The sequence below is a fragment of the Pinus tabuliformis genome, chromosome 3_2 (assembly GCF_031772625.1).
Source record: "Pinus tabuliformis cultivar Carrire ecotype Pingquan chromosome 3_2, CPIR1, whole genome shotgun sequence".
NCBI lineage: Eukaryota > Viridiplantae > Streptophyta > Pinopsida > Pinales > Pinaceae > Pinus > Pinus tabuliformis.
The window spans coordinates 1,014,400,689-1,014,415,583 of record NC_142302.1 but is presented as its reverse complement, the minus strand read 5'-3'; positions in this window follow the sequence as shown (position 1 = coordinate 1,014,415,583).

The following is a 14,895-nucleotide window of genomic DNA, read 5'->3' as shown; positions in this document are numbered from 1 at the left end:
TGAGATGTTTCCAATGGCTCTTGAGAAGCTGAAGATGTTGGTGACCCTATAAAAATTTCTTCATTTCGAGGGAAAGTAGTAGCATAAGGGCCTGTTAAGACTATTGTAGTCTGTGTGTTTTCTTCTTGCAAAGACTCTTCTATTGGATTAGTTTTCTGCTTCTTTTTGTATATTTGGAATTCTTTCCCTTGAATTTCTGAGACTAGAGGGGAAACAATTTCCCTTGGTCTTTTATCCTGCTTTACCCATGGCACTGGAGTTTGTGATGTTGTATAAGAAAGTACCTTCTCCTCTAATTCTTGTAATGTATTTTCTTTCCATTCATCTTGATTTATATACTTCTCAATTTCAGGTCTAGGAGTGTGAGCATAAGGAGTAGTTTTCTTCTCTACCCTCAACTTTGAGACAATTCCTAAAGGATCATATGACCATGAAAAACTGAGTTTGAATTTCATTTGTTTAAGGAGAAGATCTGCCTCCTTTGCTGTTGTTCTGGCATTACAAATGAAAGGTCCAACTTGAGTTTTGATCTTAAACTGAGATTTCTTTTTGGCTGACACAAAGTGCAGCTCATCCATATTTATCATTTTCCTAATATACTCTAATGCAAAAATCCTTATAGGAACAAACTTAGGAAATTTATATGGAGGAAATTCACATCCATATACCTTGATCTCTGTGTACTTTGATATAGGTACTAGTCACCTGTCATTGTCTATTCATTGAGATGTAGAATTCTCTTAATCTTAGGTCCAATTCTAGGTTCAACATCATTGTTGAGAAGGAAATAAACTTTGTATAAAAATTGATCCATATAATCACTGAATGCAAAGTCATTGGTATTCTTCCTTACCAAGGAAGTCCAATGAGTTACAGATCTTGGATTTCCCTGCTCATCTAGTTTTTGCAGTGGAAATTGAAATCTCTTTGATTGATGAAATACGAACAACATAAACTTTGAAACGGGAACTGATACTGTTACCTGTTCGTAGAGATAGCAAAAAATTGACCCGATTTTGAAAAGGGGCGATGCAGAACACACATATCTTTTTAGAGCATAGTTTTTGGCACTTTAAATAACCGATACGATTACCCGTTTCATAGGAGTAGTAAAAATGTGACTAGATTTTGAAACGTGGTGATGCAGAATACACTTCTTTTTATGTATCAAATATAAATATTTGTTTTTATATGTTAGTGATTTTCATGCTGATTTTGAAACGTGTTGATGCAACATACCTTTTTTCTAGAGGACTTATTTTTCACACTTTAAAATTTATTATGCCCATTTTTTTTTTAATTATGATTACTTAACGAATTTTCAAGTTGTTTTATTTTTCTTTTTTTAAATGTTGATTACAAAAAAAACAAATATAAAAATATATATAAAAAAAGACAAAAAAAATGTTAAAATTTTTTATCTCAAAACCATAAAAGAATTTGGAAAAAAAAACAAAATTAAAAAAAAATATATAAAATTAAGTAAGTAAAAATAGAAAAATTAAAAAAAAAGCATTAATAAAGACTAGAAAAAATAAAAATAAAAAACTAGTAAAATTAATATTAAAAACATTTAAAAAAAATAAAAAAAAACAAAAATAAACTCAAATTATATATAAAAAAAAAATGAAAAAATATGAAAATTTTAAGGGTGGGGCGGGTGGGGTGGGCTGGGGGGCGGGCGGGGGGCTGTCCGAAATCATCAAGGGAGTGAAACATACACAAAGTGGGGTAAAGGGAATCCGCTTTTCAGACTCCCCCCCCCCACATTGATGAACTGTCGGAGGGGCAAGGGGGCTTCAAAGTCATCGAGGGCCGTCGATCTGTGCAGAAAATATTGTGATGCTTTATTGTAGCGTGGTGGGTAACACATACGACAAACAAGTCATATCAATAAAAACTTTATTAGAAACTAACTAATCGCATTTAAAATTGTGATTTAAACTAATTAACATCATTTATTTAATATCTATTGCGACATTTAAGATGGCTCGCATGTTTTTGATTTTTCTAAGGGTTTTCATCATTTTTTTTTAATATATATCTATTTTTTTTTGTCTTCTTTTTCATATTCATTTTTAATATACCCTTTTTAAGTTGTTTCTTTTCTTTTTCTTTTTAAATACATTTTATTTCTTATTTTTTGACATATAACTGCAAAATACAGAATAATATTACAACACAATCCATACCTTCATCCAATCAAGATTGTTTTCAATGTATAAACGTATTGCATCCCACTCTTGAGAACCTGTATTACATTAAAACAATTGACATATAATTAGTTATCATGGTATGCCTTCATAATATGTTAGGTGATCCGAATCGGATCCACAAAAGACTATGAAGAACTTTGACTGTATCGAGTTGAACAAATCCTTGAAAATTCCAAAACAGCGATCAAAAACGCCTTGAACTAGTGGCAATGGCCGCCAACGTAGAACGACGAGGACCTCAGTCAAAGCACGCTGACCGAGGCCCATGGAGACTGCGCAGGAGGTCAAAACAAACCCTAGGAGCCTCGGATCGGGGAAAGGAGGCGATTTTGATGCGCAATTAGCGCTTCGCTGGGCAAACAGGGCTAAAGTGGAAAATATTTAAGCACTCAGTCGCGTTGGGAGCTAGAGAACCGCGGGCGGAGAAACAAAAAATGCTAAAGGACAAAGGTGGGACCCGTGCTCTGGAAAACCGATGGTATTGATCGGGGCGCCCTTGAATGGTAAGAGGTTTTGGAAGAGAGCGGAGCGATCCCACTCAGAGATCGACACGTGGCAGTGGAGGTGAGAGAAAAACCACCGTGATCGCGCGCTATCGGTCGAGCAAGTCAACTGCGCTTGACGTGCGTATGACGTTGGATTTGGAGGAGCCCAGATTGGACAGCTGAGATTGTGCCCGATGGAGGAAGCAGAATCGACAAGGGATTAAGCCGCGTTCTAAAGGGATTTGGAGTCCGTTTGACCACCACAATGGAGAAAGAACACATACCCGACGTAACGGAAGAAACGAATCGACAAAGCATGTTGGCACCAGTTAGATGGAGACACGTGGCCACTTCCCGAGCGTTCATGCTGACGCCGAACAGGGAACTCCAAGTGCAGCTACAGAAGGCGAATCGACGTAGGTGGGAGAGGAACCGAACAGGCATAGGGATCGAATGACTAAAGCCATGAACATAGATAGTCGAATGGAGATTCAGAGAGGAGGAATAGAGAGGAGTCCAAGCGACCAAGAGAGACAGTGAACAGTGAACCCTGAGAGGAGGACTGAACACAGAGAACAGTAAATCCAATCATAGGAGACAGAGGGCCGAGTTGACCATAGGCAACGTCGAGCACCAGACAGCTTGAAGATTCAAGCCTTTCCCTAGAGGAATCTCTCCAGACTGAGCATCACATTTGGCTCTTTCCACTGTAGACCAAGGGTCACAAAGCTGGTAGGAAGAACAAGAGTTTGTGTACTTCGAGTGGCTTGGGGAATCCAAGAACCACCCTACCAAGCAAAATCTGCTTCAGGAGAACTCACATTGAGTCCCTGTATTTGTAATTCTCTACTTAAAGAAATAATAAAACAAGGCCACCACTGAAGCTGGACCGGAGACGTAGCCCTGGAGAATAGGGTGAACTCCTTATTAAAAATTGTTTGTGTCTTTGTGTTGCTTACTATATTTCTTTGTTGTCTTTCCACTTATTTTCTGTGTATTGGCAATCTGATCGATTCGTTGCTTAAATAACACAGAACACACACCATCACATGAGTCTGTAATACCTTTTTGTTTAATAAATCTTTAACTGAGGTCACTCATAGGGTGATTATCATATCATTAGGCCTCTATAATACTAGTGATTCCCCAATTACTATTGTCATTGTAGCCCTTATTGTTATTATTGTGGCCCTATTGTCCCCATATTATTATTAGTGTGCCCCATAGAAACCCACTATTGTTATTGTTGTGCCCTTATGTTATTACTGTTATGTCGGTTTGATTATATTGTGACCCCTTAGACTCTTATATATAGGAGGGAGGTTTATTCATTTGTATCATCCAAGAATTGTTCGTTTGTGTAATGTAAAGGAGGTTTCCCCCTCGAAGAGGCTGAATTCTAAGGCATTTATCTATCTTTTCTATATTTTTGTGAGCTGGTTTCATAACATTTGGTATCAGAATTTGGATTCTAGGGTTTCGCTACTCCAAAAAGGTCATCATGGAAGTTTCGCTATAACTATTTTTCTGCAATGTTTTAGAAGATAAACAAAAATCCCATTTGAGCCGAAATCGTTTTGAACTTTGGGTCCAAATTTCAGAGCTTTTATCGCTACATTTTCAGAGAGGAAGTTAGGGTTTTTGCAGACTCCTGAATTACATTCCAAATAGGTGACCTGGGGAAAATCGTCATAAATTTTGTTTTGAGCATCATATTGATATTTCATAAGAAGTTTCAAAAAGAAGATGACCTGTAGTGTTTTGTATATCAGTTTCAGATACTAAGGTCGAAACAATGACATGTGGTACTTGATACAAGTTCGCTCTACTGAATTAGTTTATAATCAGGTCACTGTGGGAGATCTGGCATAACCCTTACTTGGAGAATTCAATCTTGATCAGACTTGCGGGGTTAGAAAGAGCAATCAAAGGGCTACTACATTACATGATTTATGAGATTTGAGATCTGCAGTTACAAAGATACAACAGATTCAATATTGAGCTCTTACAAAGTGAAAAAAAGGTGTATATTTTTTTTTAAATTTTTGATTGGTTTGAAAAATTAGTTTGAAGGAATTCAAAGGGAATACTAAAGAATTATTAGCATTAATTGATGCCATGAAGAAAGAAAATGGAAACACATAGTAAGCAACCTAGAAGCTCTAGCATTACTCGTGAAGAAGAGGAAGAAATGCAACATGATATATCAAATTTACAAGACCAAGTACAACAAATTTCATTCTCACAAAAGGTAATTGAAGCCAAGATGAATAGCATGGAAGGTAATATGAATGGCGTGCAAGCTAATATGGATGGCATGGAAGGTAATATGAATGGCATGGACACTAAGATGGACGCTAAGATGAATGGCATGGATGCTAAGATGGAAGAATTGAAGATAAATTTGAATAATTTGATACAAGAAATGGTTACTAATGGTGAAAGGGTAGTAAAAGAAACTCATAATGAGAACAAAAGAAATATTAACCATGATTTCATAGACTCTAATGTTGGATTGAAGACCCACCATGTTCCAAAAATCGATATGAGGAAGTTTGATGGCAAGGATCTGGGAACATGGATACTACAGATGGAGAATTTTTTCGATCTCCATAATATGCAAAACACAAAAAAGGTACATATTGCAAATTTATATTTGGAACCAAATCAGTTTGTATGGTATCGATGGCTTTTCTCTCGTAAACAAATTATCACTTGGGCAATTTTTACGGAAGAAATGATAGCACATTATGAAGATACAAAAAGAAACACCTTTTTTTAGCCAATTGATAAATCTCAAACAAAAGGGTTCAATGATGGAGCACATTGAGAACTTCCAAAAATTGAACATAAGGGTAAAAGATATTCCAGAGGAGCATAGGATTAATGTGTTCATAGGGACTTTAAATGATAATATCCAACATGAGGTTTTCCTTTTGGAACTTGATTCATTGGGGAAGGAATTCACGTTAGCAAGAAAAATGGAAAGCAAAATTATGGAAACTAGGAAGCCTACCACCCACAACTATAAATATGGAAGTGTTGTTGCCCCTAGCCTTCCACAAACTACAAGGTTGACACCAAAACAATTGGAAGAAAAAAGAGCAAAGGGGCTTTGTTACAGTTGTGATAGCAAATACACTAAAGGTCATAAGTGTGATGAGAAGAAATTATTCTACATAGATTGTGAAGAGGAGGAAGAAAAGGAACAAGAAATGTCAAAAGAAGAGGATATACTCCAGGAACAAACCCTAGATAAAGAAGAAATGAATCCGACCATATATTGTAATGCATTGGCTGGAATTACCACTCCTCAAACTATCAAGATAGAAGGACATATCAAGAAGAAAAAGGTAATAGTGTTGATTTATTCAGGAGGTACCCATAATTGTATTCATTGTAAGATATCCAAGGAATTGAATTGCTTCCTATATCCAACACTAGAGGGTCAAGTGATGGTTGTAAGTGGAGGAACCATAAATTTCTCTGGAAAGTGCCATAATATCAATATATACATTGGAGAATATGTATTGAATAGCCCAATGCTTTCCATTCTAATGGGTGGTGCTGATGTTGTACTAGGAGTCCAATGGCTACAATCTTTGGGTACAATAGCTTTTAATTTTCAAGAATTTTTCATGAAATTTTGTGTGGAAGGAAAGGAAGTTGAATTAAGGGGTATTGTAGGGAAACCATGAAAGATAATCATCTCTAATGGTATGAAAAAGCTTCTAAAGAAGGAACAACGAGGTGTAATTGCATAATTATGTTCGTTAGAGGTTCCCACATCGAAATAATCTATTTCTCTAGATCTCCAAAAAGTCTTGAACAATCATTCCAAGGTATTTGAGACTCCCAAAGGCCTCCCACCCATTCATGATCATGATCATGCTATTCATTTGATTCCAGGAAGTGTTCCTCCAAACATCTGGCCGTATAGATATCCCTATGCCCAAAAGAGTGAAATTGAACATATGGTTGCAGAAATGTTAGAGGCTGGTATAATTCAACCTAGTCAAAGTTCTTTCTCCGCTCTAGTAGTATTGGTGCACAAGAAGGATGGATCATGGTGCATGTGTCAAGATTATAGGGAGCTCAACAAGCTCACTATTAAAGATAAATTTCCCATTCCTGTCATTGATGAATTATTGGATGAATTGCATGGATCGATTTACTTCACCAAGTTGGATATTCGTTCAGGATATCATCAAATTAGAATGAACAGTGAAGACATTCTGAAAACAACATTTAAAACTCATGATGGTCATTATGAATTTTTGGTCATGCCTTTTGGCCTTACAAATGCACCTTCTACATTTCAAGGTTTGATGAATTCCATTTTCAAACCCTTTCTTAGAAAATTTGTGTTAGTATTTTTTGATGATATACTAATCTACAACAAGTATTGGAAGGATCATTTTCAACATGTTGGCAGGGTGCTCAAACTATTGGAGGAGAAACAATTATATGCAAAAAGTTCCAAATGTTTCTTTGGAGTACAAGAGGTGGAATATCTAGGTCATATTGTATCTCATGAAGGTGTTAAGGTAGACTCTGGGAAAATTAAAGCCATTAAGGAATGGAAAATCCCCACATCCATAAAGCATCTGCAAGGATTTCTTGGGTTGACAGGGTATTATCACAAGTTTGTTAAGAATTATGGGAGAATAGCAACACCTCTAACAACATTATTGACGAAAGATGCATTTTCATGGATTCCAAAAGCAACAAAGGCCTTCAAACATCTTAAAGAGGCAATGTGCCAAGCATCGGTCTTAGCTACGCTATACTTCACAAAAACATTTATTATGGAATGTGATGCTTCTAGAAATGGAATTGGTGTTGTTTTAATGCAAGATGAAAGACCCATTGCTTTCGAAAGTCGTCCAATAAAAGGAAATTATTTATACAAAGATATTTATGAGAGGGAAATGTTGGAAAATTTACTACATGCACTTAAGAAATGGCGATCCTACCTAATGGGAAGACACTTCAAGGTAAAAAGGGATCATGATAGTCTTAAATACTTTTGAGAACAAAGATTATCTTTGAAGAGCAACAAAAATGGGTCACAAAGATGTTGGGTTATGACTTTGAAATCATTTGCAAAAAAGGGAAGCAAAATGTTGTGGCAGATGCACTCTCAAGAAAGGATGAGGATGTGGAAGCATTGTTATGCGCCATTTACATTATCCAGCCAGATTGGATAAACGAAGCAAGGGATGAATGGAAGAATGACGAAGAAGAGTGGGCACTCATTCAAAAGTTACAACAAGGTCCCAATACATCTGATACATTTAGTTGGAAAAATGATTCATTATGGTACAAAGATTGCTTATACCTATGTAAGAATTCCTAACTCAAACAAAATATTCTTATGGAATTGCACACTTCTCCCTTAGGAGGGCACTCAGGATTTTTAAAAACTTACGACAAGATTAAGAAGAAATTTTTTTGGGATGGCCTTAAATCGGATATTCAAAAGTTTGTGGTGGAATGTTTGGTTTGGAAAAAAAATAAAGTTGAAACAATTAATGCGCCAGGTCTATTACAACCTTTATCCATTCCAAGCCAAAGTTGGGAGGAGGTTTCAATGGATTTTATCACAAGTTTACCCAAGTCCGAAGGAAAGAGTGTCACCATGGTGGTAGTTGATAGACTTACCAAGTATGCACACTTTTTTGTGCATTATCGCATCCATTTAAGTCTAGTGCAATTTATAATGCATTCATGGAAACAATTCAAAAGATACATGGAAACCCAAAGATTATTGTAAGCAATAGAGATCCCATTTTCACTGGAAATTTTTGGACAAAATTATTTTCTTGTCTCGGTACTTAGTTAGCTCATAGCTCATCTTATCATCATCAATCTGATGGGAAAACTGAGATAGTAAACAAATGTTTGGAAGGATATCTTCGTTTCTTTGTATCTGATAAACAGACACAATGGGTCAAATGGTTGCCTCTGGATGAATGGTGGTATAACAATTCCTTCCATACTGCAACAAAAATGATCCCATTTATGGAACTTTATGGATATCATCCACCATCCATCACATCATAGTTAAGAGAAAATTCTAAGTTTCAAGCAGTGGAACATCACATAGAGCATCAACAACAAGTTCCCCAACTCTTAAAGGATAACCTTACGTTGGCATAGAATAAAATGAAACAACAGGCAGATCGACATCACAATGAAAGAAGTTTTGATGTAGGTGACTGGGTATTCCTACGGCTATAACCATATAAACAATTGTCCTTCAAGCAAGCTAAGAAGTATAATAAATTATCACCAAAGTATTATGGTCCGTACAAGGTGTTGCAAAAGATTGGTACTATGGCATACAAATTGGAGCTACCTGCATCTTCCCTAGTGCACCCAGTTTTCCATGTTTCATGTTTAAAGAAGGTTATAGCTGACGAGCTCCCAGTTCAAACAATATTGCCAGAACTTGACGAGGAAGGAAAAATCATATTAGAACCGGAAGCAGTCGCAAAAACAAGAACTCGACAGCTATGAAATCGATTAATTTTAGAGTATCTCATCAAGTGGATGAACTTATCCGCGGAAGATTCCACATGGGAGGATGAGAATTTTATACAGAAGCATCGAAAACTACTCAAGTGTTGAGGACAATGCTTTTAGGAAGGAGAGGGGCATGTTAGGTCCCTATAATACTAGTGATTCCCCCATTACTATTGTCATTGTAGCCCTTAATGTTATTATTGTGCCCCTATTGTCCCCATATTATTATTAGTGTGCCCCATAGAAACCCACTATTGTTATTGTTGTGCACTTATTTTATTACTGTTATGTTGGCTTGATTATATTGTGACCCCTTAAAATCCTATACATAGAAGGGAGGTTTAGTCATTTGTATCATCCAAGAATTGTTCATTTGTGTAATGTAAAGGAGGTTGCTCCCTCGAAGAGGCTGAATTATAAGACGTTTATCTATCTTTTCTATCTTTTTGTGAGCTAGTTTCATAACATAATAATGCATTATATAATTAGACTAAAAATTAAATAATTACAATATACGTAAAAAAGACAAATATGTTATAAATTTCGCCATCTACTTACATGTCACTTTCTTCATTCTATATTTCCCCAATAGGTTCCCCCCTTCAGATTTGTTGATGTAATTGACATCCTAAAGGCCATCCACATTAATACTTCAAACTATTTTAGGAAGGAATTGAATAATATAAACCATGGTTTAATATACCATATATCCCTCTATTGTAGAATCCCCAGGATGTGCTCTTTGTCTAACCAAAGCCTTCAATGATTTCAAGTGCCTCTCAACCATCAACATTGACCTTGTGCGTACATGTGCACACTTTTCAATCTCCTCAACTTGATATATGAGATAGTGTTGTTTTGCATTGGAAAATGTCAAAGGTATATTATTTTTCATTTCACACATTAGATGAAGAAGTTGTCTCCTTCAATACCCCATATATTCTTTATTAAATTATTTAGATGACAACCATCTACAAATAGTGCAAACAAATCACGAGTTTCAACCAAAAAATATATAACACATTACAAGTAAAACACATGTAGTCAAATATAACATGTACAAAAAATTGAACAAATTACACTTTGCATACAAATTTTCACTTAACTCATGTATTATCCAACATCATATATAAGTTGTTTGACATTGTTGTCAAAGTTGTCTGGGAAAGATAGAGGTAGAACATACTGTAACCAAAAAAATGAATCATTATTTATTCCCATATTAGTAGAAGAAAACACTAACAGTATGTCTCATGAATATACAAATATATACACCAAACTAATTACCTTAATCAAGATATGCTAATCATGAGTTTTTACCCCACTTAATTCACCTTTCTTTGTTATGGTATTCTTTATGTTTGAAGAAAATATAGTGGGAAATTTAATTTTTTCAATAATCCCTTTTACATCTTTCCTTTGCTACTCTGTTAATAACCATGGAAGGGCACTTATATTTTGGTCCCCATCACTATTTGAATGAATAACACTTTGCATTACATGATTTCCCTCTTGTTGTAGCCATTACAAAAACCCTTAAAATTTTCACTGTATATATTTAAAATTTTGGGTCCCCCCTTTCTTTTACAAGTTTTCATGGTTTTATTTGATGTGTTACTTAGTCGTACTCTTTAAAGTGGTCCAATCATCACCAAATGCATTCCCTGGATGAATCCTTGTTATGACTTTCTTATGCAATAACTCCTTCACCCTAGCGGAACTTTCATATTAGAATATTTATTAAAGATGGAAATCATACATCCTTTGAAAGCATGTTTGCCCAAGATCTTGTTTTAACTAATAGTGTTTTGGTTACTTGGATGGCAGATTGTTCATGATGCAGTGGGTTGCTGGTCAGCCAACAAATTTTATGGAATTAATGTTAGGAAGAGATTCTGCAACAAATATTTGTGTAGCTAGCATGAGGAGCATATTCTCTATTGAGATGAATTAGAGGGAGAAAATGGAGATGACGTAGTTGCTTTTGTTTTCATTTCTCTAAGTATCATGTAGACTAGTCATGATTCTTCTTTTTATAATTGAGAATTTTTTTCCATGCCCATTATAAAGAAACAAGACTTATTTCATCAGGTAAATATTATTGAGATTTATGAAAAGTGGAGAGGCCAATTGAGAGAACTAGGGTTTACAAGAAGGATGGATTTAGACCTTGAGCTAACGCAAATGAGGCATTTTTATAATCGAGATTGGCAAGGAATTTTCTATGGAATTTTCAGCGGAACCATTAAGGAAAATTTTGATTCATTGCTAAGTGATTTGGATACTCACAACTAAGGAAATATGGGCTATTTATAGATAGGACATATTTTGATGGGGCCCATGATTATGGCATTTGTGGATATCTCAACTCACTTGACATGCGAAACAATAATGATTAGTTCTAATAAGAGAATGTGAATAAGGAAAGAAATTTTGGAATGTTTAATGTAGTCTACATTGTTTCTTTAGGAAAGTTTTTCCTCAAGAGTATTCTATTGACAAAATGCAGGAAATAAGGAATGGAAAATGGTTGAGAATATTGGCTTGAACAAAATTGTGCACCTAGTTAATCAAGAAAATTGTAAGAAACCAATATTTATAGAAAGCTAGGGAAACGTTAACCCTCATTTTGCAATGTGATTAGACTCTTAAGGAAGCTTAATCAAATAATGTTGGATAGTCCAAGCATGAGAATAAAATTACAATCCATTCATACAATGAATTTAATTGTAATGAAGAGTCATTAGGGCTCAGAACAAGGACAATTTGGTCCAATATTATTCTATATAATATTATCTAAGATTTTACGAAAGGAAGTGAAAATGTACATTTGCAAGAGGTTCATATTTTGTTCCTCCTCTTAAATTGTCAAATGTTATTTAAGCTCTTCTATGGCTGCAAAAAAGACATTCAAACACATTTAAAAAATAATAATATCAACATAAGCATTTCAGGGATGGAAGGCACATGTGAAATCATTTTGCAAGCTCTATCTGATTTCATTTCTCCTAAGTTCCATGATAAATGAGAGTATGAACCTTGTAGGAGTGCTTTACATGTCTTGGAACTTATTGTTGCATTTGAAAACATATGGGTAGCATGCCTATTAAGTTCCTTGTAGTATAGTTGCAAGGATGCACAAGAACAATAAATATAAAATGATTCAGGAAATGGTGTAATTGATGATGAGAATGTGGATAGTCATAGAAAATATGCTACTAAGGATGAGAATTTTCATTCTGAGATTTGTGCTCCTCAGAATTCCAATTGTGTAGATCAACGCACTAGATATGCCAATGTTGATTGTAGATCTACTTTATTTTGAGCCTAATGCAGATGAGAAGGATGATGTTAAGGTGGATAATGATGCAAATTATATATTCAAAGGAAAAGCTACTTTGATCTGAGAGACATTCTTATTTCTACATACTCTTACTTCTAACCCTGAATATGTAACTTCTATCTTGCAAATATTAACAAATATCAAATCTTGGTCGAAGTTGTTTCTTAGTGTGGTTAGCAAGATAAATCTTTGAATAATATTTAGTTGTTGAATCCATCATATGGAGTCAATACTCTTTGTGCTCAATCAATAATAAGTAAGGATATTAGTGACTCAATTGCTAATAAATAATGATATTATTGACTCAATCACTAAGAATCAAGGATAAAATTGTAAAAATAGAGTAAAAATGGAGCAAGAATAAAAGATTTATGCTACAGGAGTCTCAAACATACATAAGGGGGACCTCAAAATGATCACGTAAGATTAGGAAAACTCAGAAAAATCTACTAAAACTGGTACAAATTACTCATCAATTTGTGATGGCAACAAAAAGATCAATGTATGATATTAAACTAGAAGTAGCTGTGCATACATAACTATTCATAATTCTCTACTATCTTTGTACATGTTTTTCTTGTCCAACGAGTTAATTTATAATGTTTTCAAAAATAACCAACTCAGAATATGCTGCTACATGGACAATAATTAAGTGTTCTATTACAATTTCAAACTTAATTCATATGGTTTGCCGATGTCTTAACAAATACTCCCGATGACTCAATTTTATAGATCTAAAGAAGATAACTCACTTTCTTGAAGTCAATTTCACTGCTAGGTGACAACCCTAATGCAATTTGGCTTTATCTTTTATTCCATGAGACACGTTGACTGGAGGTTTGACCATGCCATTGTGATCATCCAATGGTTTCTCTATCATGTTAGATAAGTGGATCACCATGTTGGAACTTTTTTCCATCTGTTTATGTGCTTAAGTCAACTTCATTGCTTCACAAACCATGCTAACATTGGATTCTGCCACAAATGATTAGAGAAGCTATGGAAATTGTCATTTTCTACAACATTTACATATTAGTATGATGTTATAAATAAAAATGTATAAAACCATATAAATATTGGAATTATTACCTCTTTATACTATTGTAGCATATATGGCCATGTTCATGTGAAGATATGATAAAATTACGCAAATGGATTTTTATGAAGATTCTACAAGGTATAAGTGATAAAATTATCTGGAATTTATCCAGGACAAAGAATTAAAGGTATTACAGACTCATGTGCATGGATGTGCCTATGTTACTTTATGCAATGGATAGATAAGATTGATAGAATACATAGACAGTGAGGCAATTAGAGAAAACATAACAGTCAAACATGTAAACACAACAAGTTTAATAAGGAGTTCACCCAATGCTCCTGGGTTACGTCTCCTGGTCTAGCCTTCAGTGGTGGCCTCTCTATTATGATTTCAAGAAGTTTTTTTACAATATTGAGCTCAATTTGAGTCTCATTAAATAGATATAAGTCAGTACGACTGGAGTACATAGACTCTCCTTACTGAAACTCGACCTCTAAGGGTCACAGTAGTATGACAAGCCTATGTCGAGGAGTTTGCTTGAACCTCTCAAGCCCTCTCTGGAGTCCACAAACTCTCTGAATCTCTCTGGCTCTGTTTGGCTCGATGTTGCATTCAGGTCATCTCAGCTTCTACTCTCTGTTCTCTGCTCTTAGCTTTTGCGTCTAACTAACTCTTGTCACTTCCCTTCTGATCTGTCTCTGTCAGTTTGTGGCTTTAAAGACAGTCTGTTCTTTGACTGTTCGTTTCCGCTTCTTGGCCTTCTAGTTTACCTGCCTCTGTCTATTTGAATTCCTCTGCTCTGCATCATTATCACTGGGTAACTCCTCGCAGGGGGGTGGCCACCTGTTTCTTAACGAATTGAGTGTCAGATTCCTTGAATCATATTTGAATGGCCGTTATTTCCATTTGCTTCAAGATTTCTCGTGAATCACGACTCTTTTGCCAACTCATTGTCCACGTCAGACTTCAAATCCCCTGAAATATTGCTTTATCACCTGTCAAATTTGGTCATTTATTGGGATGTGCCTCTTCCATTGATTTGGGACCCCCAGATCCTATGGTTGTCACTCATATCAGGCGGGTAAGTTGCATGACATTTACCCATCCAATGCGGGCGGTTTTCTCTCTCATCCGCCGAACGCGTGTCGCTTGATGTGTGGAATTAGGTGGGACTCAGTAAAAACTGATTACCGCCTCGAAGCCTTCCGATATCCTTCTGGTTTGTGGAATCCCTTGCTACGGAACCGAATGCATTAATTTTCCGCATTTCATAGCGATTTC